The sequence below is a fragment of the Chelonoidis abingdonii genome, chromosome 1, assembly GCF_003597395.2.
Source record: "Chelonoidis abingdonii isolate Lonesome George chromosome 1, CheloAbing_2.0, whole genome shotgun sequence".
Classification (NCBI taxonomy): domain Eukaryota; kingdom Metazoa; phylum Chordata; order Testudines; family Testudinidae; genus Chelonoidis; species Chelonoidis abingdonii.
The window spans coordinates 245,652,337-245,676,727 of record NC_133769.1 but is presented as its reverse complement, the minus strand read 5'-3'; positions in this window follow the sequence as shown (position 1 = coordinate 245,676,727).

Sequence of the window (24,391 nt, the reverse complement as noted above, 5' to 3'; positions counted from 1 at the left end):
TCTTTTCCTCTGCCCAGTTCTCCTAGTCACATGTTTCCACCGTCCACTTTCCTCACCCAGCAGCCCCTCCTCAGAATTCTTTGGTCCTGCTTCCATCTGATCTACTCATACACATTATAACTGTAGCCACTCAGGAAAAAGGCTTGGCTGTCATTTTGGACAAAATCAATGGAAACCTCAGCTCAATATGCAGAAATGGTCCAAAAAGCAAGCAAAATGTTAGGAGAAAGGAACAGAAAATATTTAATGCTGTTATATAAAGTAATGGTATAACTGTGCTTAGTGCAGGTCACGCCATCTCAGAACAAGATTTAGCAGCAGTAGAAGGGGTCAGAAATAGGCAATGAAATTATTAAAGGAACTCATTGCCACGTGATTTCATTATGGTTGAGACATTTACAGGATTCAAAGAGAATTTATATGGTGGGAACATCCACAGTAATATTACACACAATAAAATTATAAGGGGTAAAAAAACCCTTCTGCTTCCAGGCATAAGCCAATCAGTAATTGTCAGGGTTTAAGAAGAAACTTCCCATATAGTGAAATCCTTCCATGATGATCTATTAAAAGAATTCTAGCATTTTCTCCTGAAGCGTCTGATACTACCCACTGTCAGAGACAGGCTTTGACCCTCTTTTCTCTGCTCTTGATGCAAGCCTTAAGTGGGGCATGAGAACAACTGGTGGACAGCTCTGGCTATGCTGTCTTTAAGCCACTGAAAGATTCCTCTATGCTGGTGGAACTCTCAGGTGCTCCTTCCAGATAAATTTTCCAGACAGTACAAAAGTGATCAGAACAGTGGCTGAGGACTGACCTTGCCATTTTCTGTAGTAAGAATGTGGAACCATAAGTTTTACTTCGGTTTTTCACCATGTAGAAAAATAAATATAAGGAGCTGGTTTGGGGCATATGTGTGTGTGTATGCGTGCGTGCATGTATGCTGGGTAGGATTGCTGAGTTTGCCAAATTTCAATATTCCATTCTTTATGCCCAGTTCCTGACTCCCCCCCGTCAGTGAAGAGGGCTCTTAACAAGGTGGATTGGCTGTAGTTTTGCATGTCATGTGCAGTGCGGCACTGTGCTCCACAAAGCCAGCTACTATACAGAATGGTACTTTGAGGCTAGCCCAAGATAAGGTAGTGACAAGATGGGAACCTCCAACATACTGGGGACCTCTGACCATCCACTCACATGCAGGGGATGGATCGGACAAAAGAACCACAGAGTCTACTCCAGCCCTTAGGCTAGAGCTGTAGAACAGCTCCATTTTTTTTGGGAGAGATCTTCCCCCCAGAGCCCTGTGGAGTTTCCTTGTGCCTGACTGATTTATTAAGGCAGTGTGAAGGAATATCAGTTATTCCCATAGAAGAGAAAATATGAATAAAATGGGTTAGATTGCAAGTTCATTGGGGCAGAGCTTTTGTTTTCTTATTTGTTCTATAATATCCTGTCTACCGTTATACATCAATATCTATCTATGTGTATACTAATGAAATGGCCTGTCAGAATACCAGAGTTTTTTTGGTGTTCTGCTGCTGGTGGCCAGAGAACTATGAAAAATGAAGGAGAAAAAATAATGATAAAAATTGCACAAGTATTTTTTTATGTGCATCCCAAATTGCAATGTAATATTTTCTACAAAGGATCATAAAAATCTCCCACACTTCCATAAAATGTTAAACATGTTTGAAAACAATACTGATATCCATTGCACAGCAGAAACATAATTAAGAGAAAAATGCTAATAGCCTTTATACCCCGGGTGACTTTAGGGCGTTAAGATTGCATATGAGTTTATGTTTGGATTTCAGTCCTAAATTTAGGACTGAATCCAAACAATGAAACCTCATAAAAAGTGGTGAATAATATAAGAAATCTTTCTCCAGTAAAATATCTTTGTCTTTGGGAATGTAACTCATTAATTTGCAACAGCACACACTGGCACCTTTAAATTAGTATTTTCCAGAATAACAGCCTAGCTAAAGAAATATAATGAGAAAGCTATTTCTTAAATGCATTTATTGAAACCCAGGCCTGAAACCAAACCAAACTGCTCAGCAATAAATGTTTGGATTGAATTCATATTGCAGAGACTTACAGTCTTTGGAAGTGCTGGGTATATTTTTCTAAACTAGTCACCTAGCCAGTGGGCACCTGTTGTGTTTGAAACTGATAACTGGCTTTGAAATATTCATACTACTGTGATTTCATTCAACTAATTAGCACACAAATTCTTAGTGGTTTTCCCTCTACCCCGCCAATATATCTGCAGTAAGGGTGAAAGTGACATAGGTGTGGATAGCATATGCAAAGCCTCTGTGGTGATGGGAATAGTATGGGCTGAGCAGCCACAAAGAGGTGCCCTGACACCTTGCGAAGGGCTCTTCACACATATCCTAAATAGGCTGGTGCTGTGAGGGCTACTGAAGTGGGGTGGGGACAGACTGAGGAAAGACTACGTTTAATAAGTTTCAATGGTCCAAACCTCTCATGTAGAACTTGGAGCTGCTACTCCTGCCCATATGATAGAACAGTGGCTATGGACCAGCTGTTTTGGAGCTCTGCAGTTTGGCATGGTGCATTCCATCCCCCCTAACTGCTGGGGCTTTCCTGAAACAAAGCCTGATTACTTGGGTTATGTGTGTGTATCTCTGGGAATTACTGAGAACAAATACCAGTGGTATAAAATCAATATTTGCCTCCCATAATTTAATGCTTTCTATCTTCCTTTATTGGGATATTAAATGATATTACATAATAAAATGTTCAACTCTGTTGGTTCATCTGATTTTATAAAAATAATATGAAGAGCATTGATTTTAAAAAATTGCTCTTCCTTCCCTGGCTCATGCTTATGTTCAGATATGTTCCCCAGGGTGCTTTATACATAGTTTAAATGATACGTTTTTTTCCCTTTAAGTCTCCATTCCCTAGTGTTTGATATGAATAGAAGATACGTGGCACAGGACTCAAAAACCTGTCCAAAATAGTAAAAGCAGAGGGGTAGAGCTGTAATTTTGGGTAGCCACTGATAGTCTGCCTGCCAGATACTTCATCCCACTGCATCCTCTCCCATTCACATGCATGAAAATCTTAACCCCAAGGACTAAAAAATTCTATTCCCTTATTTACAGATCAGACTGCAGAGATTGTTACTCCCTTATTCTAACAATTGTACTTTCATTCATTGACATGCATGATTAATGCTATAGAGCAAGAAAGAATAAGCAACCCTGTGAGTAACAGGAAAGGGCTTTATATCACCATTTCTCTTAGTCACCCTTGTATTTTGTCTGTTAAACAACTGCAACATATCCAAAGTAATTTAGGAACAAGAGGGTTGTCATTGAGCTGCATACCATGACTACTTACAGTTTTGTGGCAATATCAGGGATGGAATTCAGATCCTCTTGTTTACTAGCACAGGCTACTATCACTTGAGCTAAAGGAGAAACCACCATAAGTGTCAAATGTTATAAGGCCTTTGAGGCACATCTAGCGTGACTCCATCTAATAGGGGGCAGTGCTACCCAAACACAAGAGCTTGTTCATTACAGTATGAATTTCTTCAAAGTCCAGGAAAGGTCCCAGTCTGCTTATATTGGAATATAGTATGAATGGAATAATGGCAATAAAAGTATTAAAAATGAATCCCCAGTGAAACTCATACTGGACAGCCTGTGTTCTCGAATGTGCTAACACACCAATAAGGGCCTGATCTTCCTTTAGAGCTTCTCTGTAGCCATCTAGGGAGTTGGATAGCAATAGGTTTCTAATTCAATTCCCATTGTCTGTCATGGTCTTTTGTCCTCACTGGAGCTGTAGAGATCAAATATATGGTTGTTTATCATAGCATTGCTTGTCATTATAATGTATTATTAAGATGGTTACTACTACTAGATCAGAGAGCTGAAGCATGTGCTCAGTCATATCCACCATAACAAAAATTAATGACTCTTTCCTTGCCACTGCTTTCCATACTGACTGATAGGGCTTTGAGTTAATATCAGGTCAAGCACAGCTTCTTTTGTGTCCCAATGTGATGGACAGAGGGCCCTGAGTGGAGGTAGGAAGCAAGACAATCTAATGGCCCAGGGACACCTCATTCCAAAATGAAGCTAGAGGAAACTATTGTTTTCCAATCTGCAGAGCAGTATTGCTGTCAGAAACAGAAGCTGGAGAAAAAAATATGGCAAAGAGGAGTATCCTCAATTAGTGTAAATTGACTTGTTTTCACAGATCTGGCCCATGGAACCTTGGCCTACTCACATGCATGACTTCAATGGAAGGGGTCTCAGCTGTGAGGTAGTTTAGGGCATTCTGTGACAACCCCTCCATTGTTCACGTAGTTTATGAATGTAGGTATTCCTCTCAGGCGTTGGAGAGCTGTTTGAAATGTGCTGTTCTGTATGCTTTTTGTAACCTTTACAAGGGGTTATAACTGTCTAGTATCCTTCTATTTATTTATCTGGCCTTTTCTTTAGTATAAAATTGCTTAATAGGCATAATACTTCAAAAATATGCAAGGCTATGCTGGTCAATCTATTTCTTCAGCTTTCTACATGAACTTGTTTTAAAATCGGAAAGCCTGGCTGGTTTGGGTGATTAATTAGCAATTGCCCTATATCTCTCAATCACTGGTTCACGTCCATTCCATGACAGGAGTACTCAGGAATATCTACAAATGTCCTTACTATGCTATGGCTGTTCTGGGATCGGCGTTGGTGGTGTCAGTCTAGTTTCCACTGGATTTGTCTGCATTGCAGGCAGTGATAATTAACATCCTTGCTGCCAGTCTCAGCAGAGAGGTAAGGGCTTGAATCAGCATAGAGGTGCTCCCCTCTAGGTCAAGTTTAAGGATCACTGGTATGACAGCATGGAGCACTGTGCACAACCCCTGTTCTGTTGCTAATAGGATCACTGCCCCAGGGGTCTCAAATAGGCAAGTACCTTTAATATGCGCTAAATCCACTTTTTTAAAAAAAGTCCCCTGTTAGAATGCTGTTTAATTAAGATGGCATTTTCTCCCTTTGTCATTTTTATATTCTTTAGGGGAAATGATCCAGAGGGTTAGGGGGTAGAGAAATCATTTTTGTGGAGTTGCCCCCTCGTAGATAGCAGGTAAGACATTTCCAGCTGCCCTAGAGGTCAGGAAATACAATGTCCTAAAGGTGGTATTTAACCACTGTATTTACACACATGCTGGCACACATATCTTTCTCTGAAATATCTTAGGAAACTCTTCTGATAATGAGATCCTTGCCTAAAGTCAGTGCACAGAAATAATGGTATTTGAATCTTACCTAAAGACTTTTTCATGGGTTTCCTGCTCTCTCTCTCTCTCTCTCTCCCAGAGTCAGATCATCAGCAGTGAGGGATTAAAGTCTCATGCTATAATGTTCTTCCTTCTCACTGAATGAATAACATGATTAAGGTACATGTGGAAGTGGAGTGACAGTACCAAGTTCTATAGATACAAACCCCCTCCGGGATTGTGCTGCAATATACAATGATTTATTCTGCAGCTATTTGCATGCAACAAATGCCTGCTAACATTTCTGAACATTTCTCTGGAATGCTGTACAATTGCCTTGATGGACAAGGCAACAGAAGACTGTCCTGTGAGACTGGCTTTCTTCCACGATACAGATAGCTTCTGGCAGGCACAGAAGTAGACAGTGAGTAGCTCATTCCATAAGTACAATGTGCCCAATGCATGATAATGGTGTGTCCACTGATGGCCTACCTATGGCTCTAATCTATGGGCCACGACATGGTAAAATCAGTCAGCTGTGCACATGGTATTACAAAGTGTAAAGTTAGCGCTCAGCCAGTAAAGGTTAAATTGTGCCCTACAGGTTGGGGGCAGTATAGGCCTCACCACCCAGGGGGAGACTGCCTCTCAGAGCTCCTTCTTGTGTGTGGGTGTAACTTGCAACACCTACAACAACATCCATCTATCTTAAGTACTTATATGGCCCCCATTACCATAGTATCTGAGCACATTATAAGCTTTAATGCTTTTAGCCTCTCAACCCCCTGGGCAGGGAAGTGCTATAATCCCCATTTTATAGATTGGAAACTGAGACACAGAAAGGCTCAGGGCTTGTCTACACAGGACACTCAGAAAAAATGCTCCAAATTAATTAAAGGTGTGAATTTAAAGTGGACTAGTTAAACTGCATTGAATCCCTATGTCAAGGCTTTCATTCAGAATTAAAGTGTCCTTAATTTAATTCACCTTAAATCACTTCCAGCTGTGAATAAGAGGAAAAGTAGGGAACTGAAGCTCTGTTTCCAAGTCCCAGGCTTGCTCGCTAGCCGCTAGACCAACCTCCCCATCCCTACATAGTCAGCCAGTTCTGATAGTTGACATCTACCACAGGTCCCGCGGTGCCTCCATCTAGTCCCACCCCTTTTCTGGCCAGTTGCAGCCCTTGTGTTCCCTCAGTAACAGGATGACAGACTATACTACACAGTGGAGACACAGAGTGGGTGAGGTGTATCTTTTATTGGGCCATCTTTTGTTGGTGAGAGAGACAAATTTTTGAAGTTACACAGAGCTCTTCTTCAGAGACCAATACAGCTACAACAATACTGCTTATATTAGTCTGTGACTTTTCTTTTAAAGGAAAGAGAGAACAAAGTTGGTACCAACTCCTGTGACTTGTTACATGCTCTTTCCCATTATTCTCTATTTATTTTTGCTTTTGAGCTTGTGGACTTTTTACTTCTGAGCCTGATTTTTTTAAAGTGGTAGATTTCAGGAAAATGGAACAAACTAAAACTGAAAACTAACAATAAAAATCAGAGTTTCCCTACAAAAGGAAAGAAAGAGAGAAAGGGTTCATGCAGTCTATTTTTTTATTTAAAGCGCTGGTATGCTAATCCTAGCCTCCACACAATAGCTCTGTTAGCTCTGCAGTTCTGTCAGTGGGTGTGGTTCCTCTCCTGCCATCTCCCCACAAAAACTGCCCAGAGTTCCCTGGTTGTGCCTCTACTATGCCTTTTTATTTTGTGTTTACTCCACCAATTTCACAACAGTCCTTGTGCAACAGACTAATTTACAATATTCAACTAGCTTTTGGCCCTCTCAGCCGGGGCCAGCTTGAGGGTAACAGAGGACTCCCTGTTCTGAGCCTCTGTCTGGCTAGGCTCAGTTAGCCCTACTCCTCCCTCTCTTTTGTTCCCCCTGCACTTCCTTCCTGTGTAGCCTCTGATCAGACCAGGCAGCTGGGCAGCCTGATTGATTATCCCATCAGCTTCCAACTGGGGAACTAATTACTGTTAGAATGATCTGAGGGCAGGCTCACCTGTTTGCACCCTGTGACACCCTTCCTAAAATTAACATAGAGATAGGATATCAGCACACAGTGCAATACCCACAGAACCCAGTGATCAGGGTTAGGGTGACCAGATGTCCTGATTTTATAGGGACAGTCCTGATTTTTGGGTCTTTTTCTTATATAAGCTCCCATTACCCCCCCACCCACATCTTGATTTTTCACACTTGCTGTCTGGTCACCCTAGATCAGGGTTGAACCTAGGACCTCTGAAGCTTAGTGTTTGAGCCTTTACTGCATGAGCTAAAAGCCAGCTGCCTCCTAGCCAAGGCTGTAGCAGAATCATCAATTTCTAGGTGGTGTAGGTGCCACTAGAGCGGGACAGATCACCACACCCAGTAGGCATGGGTTAAACCAGGATCATGAGTAATAACATTGTGAGTTTTAATGTGATGGCACTATGAAAATGGATGCTACCTTAAAAGAAAACTTTTAGAACCCAATTCTGCAAGGTGCTCAGACTTTCCTGTGAGGTGCTGATGGTTCTCACATCCCATTAACTGCAACACCTTCATTCCACTGCAAGAGGTTTTCTGCACAATGCAGACTTGAGACACGAAAGGATAAATGCCAGATAATTCTGTTTCTGGAGATGTGGGTTCAAATCTGTGTTTAGGTAAAACCCTCTGTATAATTTAGATTTCAAAATAATATATGCTTGAAGCCTGGCTCTAATATATGCTTAATTGCTTTGATATGTAAAACACTGTGCAGTAAGTAATTTCAATATACAAATGATGGGCCAAATTAAACTCTCACATGTATCTTCTGCCCTCACTGAATTCGTCTCAGCATAGAATGTGTGACTCTTACCTATTTTTCTTCTGCTATGTGTGAGACGCCAAGTAACTGCCAACAGAATTGTTCTAGTTTATTGGCTAAATAATATAATCTGTGTTTAAAATAATGTATCAATAAGTGTTTAACCAATTGCCCAGCTAGGTACAGAAGAAGAACTTTTTTAAAAAACTGCCTACATATGTAATTGCTGGTGAGACTGTCAAGGAAGGTTTTGGTCTCTTGTGCAAATATATATATTTTTAAATCTGTCAAAAAGTTTGGAGACAGAAGCTTGGTCTGATCTCTTTGGTAAATATACAATACGTTTTACAACTAAACATGAAAGATATTCTACAAAACTATTTTAAAGGTGAAGCTTGAATGTACTAACAAGAGGTGGCAAGAATCAGGAAGGCCTGAACCATCTTTTTTAGTGATCAAAATGCTCTGATTATGGTTTAAAGTCCTTTGCTCAGTGTTATCCTTTCACTTGTCCTGAAATGGGAACTGCAAGCACTTGAAGAAGTGATCTAAAATATTGCTTAATAGCTTCTCTAAGTGCACTGCCATGCTATACTGGAAAGCTGTTTTGTAACTTCTGCTAGCAACACTCCTCTGCAAACCACAATACTCCCTGCTACACAACCTATAGTAACAATACACTGTGTGGGCACAGGGCAAAAGAAGCCGCTTTGGAGGTCATGGAAGAGGGGATGGATAAGCATAAATAAGTTGGTACTTGAGTACAGAGTTCCACATCTCACACTATTTATCCTATTTGATATTCATGCACATCCCTACTGTATACGATTTTTTAAATTCTAGAAGAAAGGTGAATTGATTTGCTTCTTCCTTTGATTTGATTGTTACACTGCTACTCTCGTTTTTCTGACACATTACCTAGTAAAACAGTTTCTTATTTAAAACCCACTTCTCTCTTTGATTATTTTGGTCCCTGTTACAGACTGACTGGAAAGAGCTGAACACAACTTCAGTTTCCCAGGAAGGCCGCTATCTGAGCTTTTCTTACCTTCATTTGGGAACTAATTCAATATTCAAAGCTTTAACTCAACATTTAATTTGCTAATTTTGTTCTGTTCTCTTAGAAACTAGACATGAAGGTTTTCATTAACATTTACAAAAATTAAAAGGCAATTTTGAAGTGAAAGACGTTTTCAATTATTAAGCTTGTTTGGAATTTTAGACTCTTTAAACACAGACATATTTAATCCAACAGTAATAATAAATAAACAAGTTCAGCAACAGAACAAAATGCTGACAGTAAAATGAGACTAACAATTGAAAGGCTGATGAAAAATTCAACAGGGAAATCACAAGAGGTAGCAAGTGCAACCAGGCTGTGCTTTAGGGGAGTGGCTGTTGATGGGTGTTTTCCTTCCTCTACTCTCTGCACTTTGAACAAGCAGGTCTCCCACTTTCTCCCCCAAGGCAGTTTTGCATTTCTTCCCCATGTGATGCCTCTCATGTGCTTCCCCACAGAGGAGACACCCACTCTTCTCCTTCTACTAAAGGGTCTTATTTGCTCCCCCATTACAACAGTACTGTGCCCCTCTGTAATCTTTTATTTATCTTCCCAACACCCCTGTGAAGAAGGAAGTGCCATTATCCTTATCTGAGAAATGATGAACTGAGAGACTAAATCATTTGCCTAAGGTCACAGGAAATCTATCATTGGGCAATGAATTGAACCTGTCTCCCAGATCCCAAGCGGGTGCCCTAACCCCTGGACTATCCTTCCCCATCAGTCACTAGACCTCCCAAGTTAATTTTACCCAAACTTTATGTCCTAAGGCTGTCATCGCTGACATGGATTTCCTCTCAGGATACCAAGACACACAGCCTTCCCCATGCACTCATCCCCCAAGAGTCCATATTTCTTTCATGCACACCTCAGCCTCTCCTACTGTCAGGGGTGGCTCTAGGTATTTTGCCGCCCCAAGCATGGCAGGCAGGCTGCCTTGGGGCATGCCTGCAGGAGGTCCTCCAGTTTCGTGGCTTTGGCGTACCCGCTGCCGAATTGCCACCGAAACCGCAGGACCTGTGGACCTCCTGCAGGCAAGCCACTGAAGGCAGTCTGCCTGCCCACCTCACAGCGACTGGCAGGGTGCCCCCCATGGCTTGCCACCCCAGGCACACGCTTGGTGTGTTGGTGCCTGGAGCCGCCCCTGCCTACTGTATATCCCTTGGCATATGCCCACCCCCCATAATACATGAACCTTTCCAGGGACACCCACCTTGCCCTCCCTCCCTGGGTCTCTTTCACTCATGGTCAGACCTCATTCCTGAGCCCTAGCCTGGGTTAAGCAATGACGGAATGAGTTGCTAACTACTTTCCCCTCCCTGTTTAAACTAAGTCAAGCAATGAACATTCTAACTATTTAATTGTTTTCTAGCAGTAGGATAAGCCAGAAGGTCTATATCAGTGTCTGCATTGAATCTCATTGATCAAACGCTGCAGATGTCTACTGTTATCCCTTCTGGGGTACACCTTCATAGGAGTCACTGGTGTTACAGTTCAGGAGTTTATTGTGGAGAGAGAGCATTTACATCATCTTCCTTGTCTATTGGTTGGAGACTGCATCTGACCTCTCGGCACGTGGAAAAGTGATGTATTTCCAGTAACAGAATGACTATTCTTTTGAGGAGTGATTGAAGTGCCTTTGACATGTGTTGCTGAATAAAGATGAGGGCTAAATGGTGTCATCAGGTTCCTTTCTTCCTTTGATGAACTAGTATAGTGCTGCCAATATTAATATGAAAAAGTGGTGCTTAACATTTCCTTTTGGTGAACTACTTTAGCTTATGTTTACAAAATTCTGCACCTTCTGCCTGAGGTGCATTGTTTGGCATTTTGCTGTGCAATACACATTCAAATAGTGCAGGAGATTGACTTGAAGTCAAGTGTGAGGTTGCTTTATAATTTCAAGAAGTGGAAGATTGGACAAATGACCAGGATGAGTATAAAAATATTGGTCAGGCATGCAGGAGTGAAATCAGGAAGGCCAAATCACATTTGGAATTGCAGCTAGCAGGAGATGTTAAGAGTAACAGGAAGTGTTTCTTCAGGTATGTTAGCAACAAGAAGAAAGTCAAGGAAAGTGTGGGCCCCTTACTGAATGAGAGAGGCAACCTAGTGACAGAGGATGTGGAAAAAGCTCATGTACTCATACTTTTTTTGCCTCTGTCTTCACAAACAAAGTCAGCTCCCAGCCTACTGCACTGGGCAGCACAGCATGGGGAGGAAGTGACCAGCCCTCTTGGAGAAAGAAGTGGTTCAGGACTATTTAGAAAAGCTGAACAAGCACAAGTCCATGGGGCCGGATGTGCTGCATCCAAGGGTGCTAAAGGAGTTGGCGGATGTGATTGCAGAGCCATTGGCCATTATCTTTGAAAACTCATGGCTATCGGGGGAGGTCCTGGATGACTGGAAAAAGGCTAATGTAGTGCCCATCTTTAAAAAAAGAAAGAAGGAGGATCCAGGAAACTACAGGACAGTCAGCCTCACCTCAGTTCCTGGAAAAATCATGGAGCAGGTCCTCAAGGAATCAATTCTGAAGCACTTAGAGGAAAGTGATCAGGAACAATCAGCATGGATTCACCAAGGGCAAGTCATGCCTGACTAACCTAATTGCCTTCTATAATGAGGTAACTGCCTCTGTGGATGAGGGGAAAGCAGTGGGGATGTTATTCCTTGACTTTAGCAAAGCTTTTGATATGGTCTCCCACTGTATTCTTGCTGGCGAGTTAAAGAAGTATGGGCTAGATGAATGGACTATAAGGTGGATAGAAAGCTGGCTGGATCATCGGGCTCAACGCGTAGTTATCAATGGTTCCAAGTCTAGTTGGCAGTCGGTATCAAGCAGAGTGCCCCAAGGGTCGGTCCTGGGGCCAGTTTTATTTCAATATCTTCATTACATGATCTGGAGGACGGCGTGACTGCACCCTCATCACATTTGCAGATGACACTAAACTGGGAGGAGTGGTAGTATGCTGGAGGGTAGGGATAGGATACAGAGGGATCTAGAATATTAGAGGATTGGGCAAAAGAAATCTGATGAGGTTCACAAGGACAAGTGCAGAGTCCTGCACTTAGGATGGAAGAATCCCATGCACTGCCTACGACTAGGGACTGAATGGCTAGGCGAAGTTCTGCAGCAAAGGATTACAGTGAACTGAGAGCTGATATAGTCACAGTGTGGCCTTGTTGCCAGAAGGCTATGCATTTTGGGCTGTATAGTGGGGCATTGCCAGCAGTCGAGGGACATGATCGTTCTCCATCTATTCAGCATTGGTGAGCTCATCTTGGAGTACTGTGTCCAGTTTTGGGCCCCACACACAAGAAGGATTTAGAAAATTGAAAGAGTCCAGTTGGAGGGCAACAAATGATTAAGGGGCTGGAGCACATGCTTATGAGGAGAGCTGAGGGAACTGGATTGTTTAGTCTGCAGAGGAGAAGTGAGGGGGGATTTGAAAGCTGTTTTCAATTACCTGAAGGGGATTCCAAAAGGATGGATCTAGACTGTTCTCAGTGTACCAGATGACAGAACAAGGGTAGTGGACTCAAGTTGCAGCGGGAGGTTTAGGTTGGATATTAGGAAAACTTTCTTCATAGGAGCGGTGGGGATGAAGTACTGGAATGGGTTACCTAGGGAGGTGGTGGAATTTCCTTCCTCAGAGGTTTTTAAGGTCAGGCTTGACAAAGCCGTAGCTGGGATGATTTAGTTGGGGATTGGCCTTGCTTTGAGCAGGGGGTTGGATTAGATGACCTCCTGAGATCCCTTCCAACCCTGAAATTCTATGATTCTATGATTCAGAGAAAGTTAAATAGCTTTTTTTTTTTCCTGTGGTCTTCCTCCTACTGTGGAAGTAGCAATGGATTTATGTGGTTTTGATGACTCTCTCAGCTTCTGCAGGTGCTGGAATCAATCAGGAGAGATTTTCATGTGATAGAAAACCAGATGCTGGAAAAAGTCTGCAAATCTAAGACCCAAATCATAGCATTACAGAAAGGTCATGGTATGGAAAAGGGATTGCAATTCAGATGAAAAGGGTTAAAAGCAGCTAAGTGCAGGGTAGTTTGTTTCAGGGGCATCATAGGATGGGATTAAAAGTATGGTTTATGCAAAAGAAAAAAAAATAGAAAGGGGACATGTTGCCCATGGAATGAAGGAATGGACCACAGGACCTTGACCCAAGCGGAAGACTGGAACCCTTCACCTAACCCAGAGGGTTAACCCATTGATGGACTCTTATGTACCCCAACAGGGGCAGACAAACAAGTGACTTGGCTGAAGGGCTGAATCACCGAAGGGACAGATCACTGTAGACTGTCAACATGGAGTGCCTAGAGAGGAGAGGGCCTGCCATTCCCCCAGCTGACCGCTAGGTGGTGCCAGTGGTGAGTGAATTTCTTTACAATGTCTCAGCTATTCTCATCATTTACAGTTTTTATTTTTTAAAAAATCTCAAATTTAATCACTGCTTAAAAGCACAAAAGTCTCTTTTTTGCAGGAAAAATAATATTTTTCATTATCCTGTTTTTTTAAATAATTGTACCATGTACTTGACAGCTAAATAAATGGATTTTATTAAACAGATGATTATGGGCTCAGATTATTTAGTATTCCTTTTTTTTATTATCTACCGTAGACTCTACTGGGAGCTGTAGGTTTCTTTTCTTCATTTCCAACATTGATTCTTGCATTAGACGGTTACATTGAATAATTAATATACTTCCAGTGATTGATGATTTGCATGGGCTGAATATTAGCTTATCAATCATGACCCACTTGTTCTAACGTAATCAAATTGAAAACATGTCAAAAGTTGTTTACCCAACGATGACAACAGGAGCTACGATATTGAAGGTGCACGATACACTAAAGCAGGAAATATCCTGGTTGAACATTCATAAAGCAGAGATTATGAGTTCCTCAAATTGATGTAACAAAAGCCTGGAGCCCTTGGTGAGAGTTATCAGTTCCAATAAGAAAAGCCCTTTTTTCAGCTAGAAAATAGCACTGATTCCTTTGCCTTTTATCAGCTGCTTAGTGACTTTTTGAGCCTACAGTGAAAAGTAATTATGTTCTGAGCTGCACAGCATAAAGAAACTTTAAAAAAAAAAAAATGGAAGTGTTTTGAGAAAGGAAGGATGTTGCCTGGCCACACTGTTACTGGCAGGCATGCAGTTCCATGTCTCCGGCTCACCTGCTAAAGCTGGAGAAGTGGGCTTTGCTTTTGTGGGACTTGTTAACACAGAGCATGGAACTTCAAAATTTGGAGTATAATGCAATATATTATTGGCTTACAAATATTTAATATACTATGCCAGTATACTATAGCAATGTCCTAGAACTCTTTCCTAAGGCTGTACATAAGGACTAGCTCATGTTTTAGTTCTGTGAATTCATTTTACTTCTTCTTACTTTTTGCCTATGACTGTTGGTGTTAACTTGGACGTTATACAACAGTTTGCTCCTACAAATTTGTACTCATTTGAATAGTCCTACTAAAGACAATGAAGCTACTCACGTAAGACAGAACTGTTTCTGGATGTAAGAATTTGAAGGCCTAGGCTTAAATTCTGCATGCCTCTTGCCTCTGTACTATCTTGCTGATGAGCTGACCGACGTCAAGATAAACCTTTTATTATGAATAGAACTGAGTTATTAGGAACAATATACAGCAATGAGATAACAAACTTCTTACTACTCTGTGTACCTATTACAGGTACTGGGATGAGTGGACCTAGCCCCGCTTAAATTTAAAAGCCCATCCTCTCAACCAAAGGAGAGGAGCCACTGAACCCAGCTGTCAAGTGAACAGGGGGACAACAAATGAAAAAATAGGGGTGGGAGTGAAGGTCAAAGGGCTATAACAAGGGATTCAGAAGGGGACACCAACTAGAGGACCCCCAAAAGTACCCACCACTACTCAAAGGTGTTTAAGGAGTCCATGGATAGTCCTTTAGGAATTCAACTCAGCGGCATGATCAGATGAGGGACCGGCAGTAGCCTGACAGTCACAGAGCACCATGGCCCAATCTGGCTTCCTCCTTGTGTGATGGATGACCATCTTGCGATTGGACACACCCTATATAGATGTGTGCCAGGGTCTCCCTCTCACCTCAGAAAGGACAGTTGTCAGGGGATTCTGTGAACTGTGCAACTACTCCATGTAGCTGAAGCCTTTTACTGCTCTGTCCTGGACTGCTTTGTTGTTCCTGCCCCCACAGGAAGTGTCCCAGGAAACCCAAAGATTGCATGAAGAGTGCCCAGGAAGTGTGAGATCTCTACACTTCCTGGAAGATTTACTCTAAAGCACATCTTCCCTTTTCTAGACTCCTTCCTCAATTATTGACTGAACTAAAACATTAAGTTAACTAACAAGCTATAACCAATATAATAATTGACTTAACAACCCTTCCGTTTGGTTTAACACAATCTTATCATGACTCTATCCATTTCTTATTGTGTTTCAGTAATTTTCCTGGTCTGCTAGATATCAAATGATCTTTAGGTGAGTCCTTGTCAGCCAGTCTTATTGTCAATAACAGGCTCAGTTTCTGAATTGTTTTCAACTTGCACGTCTGCTCTCACTTCACTTGTCTTGGCCAAGTGGTCAGGTATCTTGAGCAGATGTTTATGATTCCTTCATGAGATTTTGCCTTCATCTGTTGTCACCAGTGAGGTGGTTCCTTTTTTATCACAATAGTTTTGACTGCCAAGTGCCCATCTTGCTAAATTCTCATCAAGTTTTTATTTTTTGACTGTGGAAGAAGTCTTGATCCTACTTCCCCAGTCCTTTCCACAGTGTCACAGACTCCTTAGTCATCCCTTTGTTTTTGTCCCCTATCTGGTAATCAAGTATTTATACATTCTGTTGTAGAGGAGTTCAGCAAAGCTCTCTAGTTGAGTAGTGCGAAATATAAATCTTCTTTTGCATCCGTTGCTTTTCTGGGCCAGTTCTTCACTACATGTACTTCATGTTCAGCTGATCCATTGGCTTGGGGATTTCTGAGACCAGATGTCTCACGATGAAAGTCAAACATTTTAGCAAGGTTCAGGAATTCCCCATGCTTAAACTGTTGTCAGTTGTTACTGTTCTTGGAATTCCATGACATACACCTACAGACTTAATATGCCTGACGAATCTTGCTGCTCTGGTATCATCAAGTATGACTACTATTGGGAAATTGGTAATGTAGTCCATTATATCTAGGGGTTCATGTCCAACTTTGTCCCATGGAATTGCAAGTAATTTGTGCATTATCATTGTCTCTTTCTGCTGGCAATCTCTGTACCTTTGACACATTCAGCACCTGCCCACCATTTCTTCAATGTCACTATTTGTCTGTAATACAGTCTGTAATTTTATATAATTTCTCTTGCTCTTCTTTTTTATTTGATCTTTCCCCGGTGCTCTTCATGTGTTCATTCCAATATTTTCCTTCTCACCATGGTGGGAACCACGATCATGGTCCCCTCCAAGAGCACTCCTGAGATCACTGACAGCTCATTTTTGTAGTGGGAATATGCAAGTAGGCAGTGTTGATTCCCACCCCTTCTTATTCCTTATATTACTGCTTGCAGCATTTCATCTTTAGTTATTTGTCTCTAATTTTTCCCACACCCCTGGAGATACAGCATGTGAGGCTTTTGTCATGTTCACATGCATGTTTACTGCTTGTCGAGGCTTTGTATTGTCAGATGGAGCATACACTCTTGAGCATGTGTCTGTCATTACTAAGCCATCCAGGATGGAACTCCAGGGTCACAAATAGTACTGTATTTTTAAAATAGTTCCTGTATCCTGGGTGGTGCTTCTCCTAGCCTCTTTTAATGTATTGCCATCAGAGATTTATGATCAGATTCTGCTTTGAAACTATGATCATAGAGAAAAGTCATGAAATCTTGTACACCTATATGCCAAATCTAGCATCTCTTCTTCAATTTGTGCTTACATCTTCGCTGCAGCTGTCATCACACCAGACCCTCATGTGAGACCGGAAACCAATCAGTGTCATAACACTGCAATAGTTCTGCTCCCAGCCCTCCTTTCAAGGCACCTGTGGATAGCTTGATGTCTTTCTTTGTGTCAAAATATTGCAGCACTGGAGCTAATGTCAGAATGTTCTTTAAATCACAAAACTTTCTTTCTAGCTCTGCTATCTATGCTCATTCAGTGACCTTGTGGAGGAGATGTGTGTGACTTGTATTGTTAGGTATAAATTTGCTGACATAATTCAACATGCCTAGCAGCCTTTGAATTCCCTTTTTATCTTCAGGTCTCAGCATGTTCAGTATTGTCTGAATCTTTGATTCATCAGGCCAGATTTTGTTTGGAGTCCATGTGTTTATCAGGTATGTTATGTTCATTGTTTGAAAGTAACATTTGGCCTTATTCGGTTTACGGTTATTAGTTCTCACAATTTCCAGTACGCTCCTTGGTTGTTCCTGATGCTTAATGGTAGTGCTGCCCCAAATTAGTATGTCATCAAAATATATTTTCATGCCTGATAGACCCACTAGCATCTGACTTACTGTATGGGGAAATACATTGGAGCCAAACATATTCTGAAAGGCAGTGTTAGAAAGCAAAAGGTGTGTTGAAAGTGCAGATCTTTGAACTTTCCGTGTCCAAAGGGATTTGCCAAAATTCAGCTGATGCCTCTAATTTGCTGAAGAATTTGGCTTCTGGCATCCCAGACAATAGCTCACTTCTTGTGAGCAAGTGTGTGTGTTCTCTTCTGATGATTGTGTTCAGCTCCTTAGGGTCCATATACACGTTAGTCCCCTTCCTTTATTCTCTGTAACTGCTAGAAGTGAACTCAATTTCTTGGTTCTTCTATTCCCCAAATATCATCCGTTGTCATCATTTGCAGCTCCTCTTCTAGCATCTTTCTTACTTTCTTCTACTGTGTATCACACATTCTGTGTCTTCTCTTAACCATATCGTGTATGTTACTGGGAGGCACTCATTTCCTGTGAATACATCTTCATATGATACTGTTAATACTCCTATATCTGGTCTATGATGTCTTTCTGTCTATGGCATACATTCTCTTAACGAGGCCAAGTACCTCACAAGTGTGGAGGCCCAAGATGGGTTGGTTGCCTCAAGCATCACCACAACTCTTGTTTTATCATTTTCAGTTTGTATTTAAGTGTCCATTTACAGCTGCAGCGGCACAGGAGCCAGCAAACAGAGCTGCTAACAGGGGAGTTTCAGTGGGAGTTCTGTTGGAGGAGCAGGTTTTTGTAGTTTGTGGATTGTGTTGTGGAGTTTGTGTGTGAGTGAGTGTGTGTGTGCAGGCTGCTAGGGGCCGTGTGCTGAGAGCGAGGCTGAGCCCTGCGTTGGGGGCGGGGCTTACCTGATTAGGGGTCCTATATAAGGAGCCAGGCACTCAGGCAGCGGCACAGACAGCTGCAGCATGGAGAAAATTCTTCCGCCACACACAAATATGGCCGATCAGCCTAAACCTGGAGCACGTGGGAAGACTCACCAGCTAGCACCAGAAAGTAATTCCTGCAGTAACGACTCAGTTCCCATCCATCAACATCCCCTCACATGACCATTGAGGAACAGACTTATCTGCCGATAATGACCAGAGAAATTGCTCAAATTAAACTATCCCAATCATCAACATCACCTCCATATACTTATTATAGCTTAATCTTTGAAAGCCAGATAAGTCTTTTGCGCCACTACTTCCTCGGAAGGTCTGTTCCAGACTTCAACTCCCCTATGGTTAGAAAACTATCGTCTAAATTTCAAGAATCTAAACTATCCTAATATCGCAGTGTTACACATTCGTTCATAGTGCCTACCTTATATAAAATTAAATATATATTCCTCTCCCTCCCTAACGTTAATCCGCGCTGATATATTATATAGAGCAAGCATATCCCCCCGGACGCCTTCTTAATTTGGCCAGGCTAAACAAGCAAAGCTCTTTTAGTCTCTCATTCATAAGGCAGATTTTCATTCCTGTGTGGAGTACATCTAAGAGCTCGATCTCTGAACTGTTCCAAGTTTGGAATTCAACCTTCTTAAACATGGGGACACCAGAATAGACACACTAATATTCCAGGTGGGGTCTTCACCAGATGGCCATATATAACGGCACTAAACACCTGTCCTTCTTCTTGCTAGAAATCAGTCGCCCGTGCTCCTAAAACCAAGATGCATTTTGCTTTTTTAACAGCCATATCACATTGGAGGCCTCGTATACCTGCTATACACCAATACCTTGCCAAGGTCTTCTCCTCCTCTCCGTTACACTTCTACTGATGCGTCCAGTATAATGCTAATCTTATTATTAAATAACCGAAGTGCCATGACTTTGCACTTTTCACTATTATAATTTCAATCTATTACTATTTATAATTCCTTACAGGTGGTCAGATCTTCCTGAATAGTATCCCGGTCCTTCTCCGTGTTGCATACCCATTCGTGGTTCATCCGCCAAACTTTTTAGCACATTCCCGCTCTTTTGTGCCAAGGTCAGTAACAAAAGGTTAAATAGATCGGTCCAAAACCGATCTTGAGGGACTCACTAGTAACCTCCTTCCAGCCTGAAATCACCCTCCAGTGACCCCTGGAGTTCCCTTTAACCAGTTCTTATCCACTTACACTTTCATTTCATCTCCCATCTTTTCGCAATTTAAACTAACAGTTTCCCCATGAGGAAACCGTGTCAAACGCCTTACTGAAATCGGGTATTAGATCTACCGCATTTCCTTTATCTAAAGTAATCCTCAACCTTCTCAAAGAAGGAGATCAGGTTGTTTTGGCACGATTAAATTTAGTAATCCATGTTTGATAATTTCGCCCATTACCATTGATCTAATGTCTTAACTACTATTTCCTCTCTTAATTTTTTTCACGACTTCACAGCACTACAGACGTCAAGCTAAACAGGCTATACATTAACACCCCGCGGATCACTTTTATTCCCTTTCTTCTTTAAAAAAAGGATACTAATAACGTTAAGCAATTCTCCAAGGTCGTAACGGTACAAAACCTCACCGAGTTTCCCCGATCGCTAAAATTCTCGCTACGGGGCTCGCATTTCATTTCACGCGCCAGTTCTTTAATATCGCCTCGGATGGAGCTGTCCGGGCATCGATTTTGTCCCATTAAGCTGTTCAAGTTTGGCCTCTGCCTCAGATGGGCGGTAATATCCACGCCTCATATCCACATTCCCATTTATCATCACCTCCATCATCCTAAACTCTCACTAGTCTTAATTAGCCGAGGCAGAAGTACTTATTTGATATTGGGGGCCATGCCTTTTATGTTTATACCTTACCTCCGTTCCCATCTTCAGTCGTATAGCGGCCTCACCCAACTTCTTCTTTCTTGTTTCTTCTATTTATGTGCTGTAGAACCTTTTACATTGGTTTTGGTTCCCTTTCGAAGGTCCGTTCTAGCCGGCGACTTAGCCTTCTCATTTTAATCCTACATGTTTCTGAGCTCCTAGGTAGCTTCCTTGCAAATGCCCGTTTTGCTTCCACTCCCTGTAGCTTTCTGCTTTTTTTCCGTATCCCTCTCTGAGTTGCTGCCTACCAGCTTGGCCTCACTCCTGCCCCTGGGTTTTTTCCCCCTTCTTGGGAAATGCAGCTTCCGACAGTTTTCGGCATGCTGCGATAAAGTAATCAGGCCTCCTCGGCGCCTTTAATCCACAAGTTATTCTCGTCCACTCCACTTCCTAACTCATTCTTAACTTTTAAAATTAGCGCCTCGAGAAGTCGAAACCTAATCCCAGATCTAACGTTTGTTTTATGCCTTCCATCTAATTTGAATTGAATCAGAGCTTCATGATCAATCGAACCAAGGTTGTCCCTACCACCATTTCTTTTAAACCGAGGTCCTCACTGGCTCACCAAAACCAAATCAAAATGGCATCCTCTCGTAGGTCTATCACCTACTTGATAGAAAGAAATCCATCCGCTTCACATCAGAAAAAAATCTGACCCTATTATTCTTTGCAAAGCACTCGTCCTCGCAGCTATACTTATCGGGAAGTTTGAAGTCTCCTCATAATCAACATTTCCCCTTTGTGTTACTTTCAATTAAAGACATTAAGAGGTCCTCTATCATACAAATCAGAGGTCTGTAGCACCCCAGCACTATCTCAGGGGAAGCTCTAGTAGCTTTTTCACCAGCGTGATTTTTACCAGACGACTCCGTTTAATCCATTCAATCCATTCTTATTTCATCTACAGCTTCACTCCACGCCCTCACTCCATCCTGATCGTAAAGGCTTACTCCACCACCTTTGGCCTTTCTTCCTGTCTTTTTCTAAAACAGCACATAGCCTTAAATAAACCCGTGACTACCAGTCATGAGTACTAATTTCCACCAGGTTTCTGTTATTCACCTATATATCCGGTTCACTTCCTGGACCAGTAAGTTCAGGTTCCTCCATCTTGTTTACCTAGGCTCTCGCATTAGTGTACAGAAGACATTTTAATTTTTCGCGTTTGGCGTCAGTGACATTCTTTCCCCGTCGTGACAGACCTTTTATTATACCACCAGCATCACCCGTTAGTCTTTTCAACTCTCGGCTTTTGTCTTCGCTCGGGTCAATTCTTCGTCCACAAGAGTATCTCTCTCTCACTTTGTTTACTTCCTGTCCAAGGTTAAATTCCGGCGTGGAGATCTTCTGACATCTTCCCAACCATTCCCCCAACTTCCTAGTTGTTAAAGCTCTCTTAATGAAGGTCGGGTGAGCCTCCATCTCCAGAAGTTCTAATTTCCTTCCTTATTAGATGAAAGGTCCATGCCCGAGCGAACAGTTGCCTTGTCGTAAATGCTTCCCAATGGGACCCGTACATTCCAAAGCTCCTTATAGCAAATCCCACTCGCTGAGCCATCGTTAATCATCATAATCTTGTTCGCTCCTGTGCCTTACGTCGCCCCGCGTCTAAGAAACCTGGCAGAATCCCTGAAGATCACCTAGACGCCTGATTTCCGCGTTGAGTCAGCTTCCCAGTTGACATAGTCCCTACCTTGATACAGTCCGCGAGTGATCTAAGCCGTATCCATTCGTTCCCGTACATTGAAGGGACAATTAATCGGGTTCTTTACCTGCTCCGGCTAGGCATCCTTTTTTCAGCCTCAGGCTCACATGCTGTACTTAGCCCCCGGTAGACAGCACACCGCTCTGTTCTCGCGCGATCAGGTTAGTTACAACCACAGGCCTGTCTATTCTTCTCAGTAATGAGTCTCCAATCACGTAGACTTGCCTTTTCCTGGCGACAGTGTGATTCTTCACCCGGTCTTATCCCACTGACCAGCTGGCCGAAGTCTTCTTCGATTCGTTTGTTCGCCTCGCAGAAATCTTCTTGGGGTCATACTTGGTGTCGCCATCCATTACGCTCCTCCCCTCCTTCCTGCAGGAACTAGCCTCGCCTCTTTTTCCTTGCCCTCACTCTCTTCAGCGAGACGCATGCTGTGCTCCCATCTTCTTCATTTTCCAACCAAGCAGCAAACTGTTCTGGAATTCTATTTTTCCATACGCTGCCGCTTTTTCCTCTGCCTGGTTCTCCTGTCACATGATTCCACCATCCGCCATCTTTTCCTAACCCAGCAGCTCTCTCAGCATTTTTGGTCCTTGCTCACTGCTCTCTGAGCTTATCCACCCCTGTGCCTCATCATGTCTGCTGTTCCAAGTCAACTGCTTCAAAAGCCCTTCAAACCAGCAAGAGTTTCCACCTGCATCTCCAGTCCCTCTATCTTTCTTTCCACAGCTCTATTAGGCGGCACTTCATGCAGACAAAACTCCTTTCAGGCGCCCCTCCAGGACCATGTACATGCACAGGCTATCGCATCCGGTGCATCCTCAGTGCATCTCTACCTGCTGCCTCTGTCTCAGTCATGCCGCTTCCAACTCTGTGCCCTCGCAGTCCAAGCCTAACACCGCACACAGGCCACCAGAACAGGCCTGGGCTGCTGGCAAGACCCCTGCCCTTCCTCTTTCTGGCTTGTTGGTTTCCTCTGCTTTAGCCTCCTCTGGAACCTCCCACAGAAATTCCCACTGAAACTCCCTGTTAGCAGCTTCTGTTTGCTGGCTCCTGTGCCGCTGCAGCTGTCTGTGCCGCTGCCTGAGTTGCCTGGCTCCTTAATTAGGAACCTAATCAGGTAAGCCCCGCCGCCCACGCAGGGCTCAGCCTCGCTTCTCAGCACACAGCCCCTAGCAGCCTCACACACACACACTTACACCACATACACAAAACCCCAACAAATCACACAACTACAAAAAACGTGCTCCTCCAACAGAACTCCCATTGAAACTCCCCTGTTAGCAGCTCTGTTTTGCTGGCTCCTGGTGCTCTGCAGCTGTCTGTGCCGCTGGCTGAGTGCCTGGCTCCTTATATAGGACCTAGGACCTCTAATCAGGTAAGCCCGCCCCCACGCAGGGTCAGCATCGCTCTCAGCACAGGCGGCCTAGCAGCCTGCACACACACACTCACTCACACACAACTCGCACAACACAATCCAACAACTACAAAAAACCTGCTCCTCCAGCAGAACTCCCACTGAAAACTCCCCTGTTAGCAGCTCTGTTTGCTGGCTCCCTGTGCCGCTGCAGCTGTAAATGGACATCTTAAATACAACTGAAAATGGATAAACAAGAGTTGTGGTGATGCTTGAGGCAAACCAACCCCATCTTGGGCCTCCACACTTGTGAGGTTACTTGGCCTCGTTAAGAGAATGTATGCCATAGACAGAAAGACATCATAGACCAGATATAGGAGTATTAACAGTATCACATTGAAGATGTATTCACAGGAAATGAGTGCCTCCCAGTAACATAACACGATATGGTTAAGAGAAGACACAGAATGTGTGATACACAGTAGAAGAAATTAAGAAAGATGCTAGAAGAGGAGCTGCAAATGATGACAACGATGATGATATTTGGGGAATAGAAGACAAGAAATTGAGTTCACTTCTAGCAGTTACAGAGAATAAAGGAAGGGGACTAACGTGTATATGGACCTTAAGGAGCTGAACACAACAATCAGAGAGAAGACACACACACTTGCTCACAAGAAGTGAGCTATTGTCTGGGTAGGGGCTTCAGACCAAAATTCTTGCCTGATCTAAGATATAGAGGGGCATCACTGAATTTTTGGGCAAGTCCTTTTTGTTTTTGCTTGCGGGTTGTTTTGGACAAACGGTAAAGTATTAAGATCTTGCACCTTTCACACACCTTTGCTTTCTAACAAACTGCC